The sequence below is a fragment of the Nannospalax galili genome, unplaced genomic scaffold (genome assembly GCF_000622305.1).
Source record: "Nannospalax galili isolate Female #2095 unplaced genomic scaffold, S.galili_v1.0 C46110935, whole genome shotgun sequence".
Classification (NCBI taxonomy): domain Eukaryota; kingdom Metazoa; phylum Chordata; class Mammalia; order Rodentia; family Spalacidae; genus Nannospalax; species Nannospalax galili.
Window position 1 is genome coordinate 1 of NW_008398921.1, and position 243 is coordinate 243.

Here is a 243-nt window from a genome sequence, read left to right on the forward strand (position 1 = left end):
AACACCCCATAAGTTATACTTTTCGGTGCTCATTTAGACAGCACATATACAAAAATTGGAATGACACAAAGAAGATTAGCATGGCTCCTGTGCAAGAATGACACACAAATTCAGGAAGCACTCCTTATTTTAAAAAAGCTACACCTTTTCTTTTGTGTTAAATATCCTAATCATTTTCTTTCCAAAACTCTTTCTTCCTTGGTTTAATTCTCTTTCTTGGTATTCCCAAGAAATGATTTATAC

The 243-nt window shown here is 33.3% G+C and overlaps 1 non-coding gene across 1 annotated transcript; it reads left to right on the forward strand.

The window, feature by feature from the left end:
* Nucleotides 1–25: 25 nt before the first annotated feature.
* Nucleotides 26–132, forward strand: LOC115069031. Its single transcript, XR_003848376.1, has one exon. It is a non-coding gene; the product is annotated as a U6 spliceosomal RNA (small nuclear RNA).
* Nucleotides 133–243: the final 111 nt, after the last annotated feature.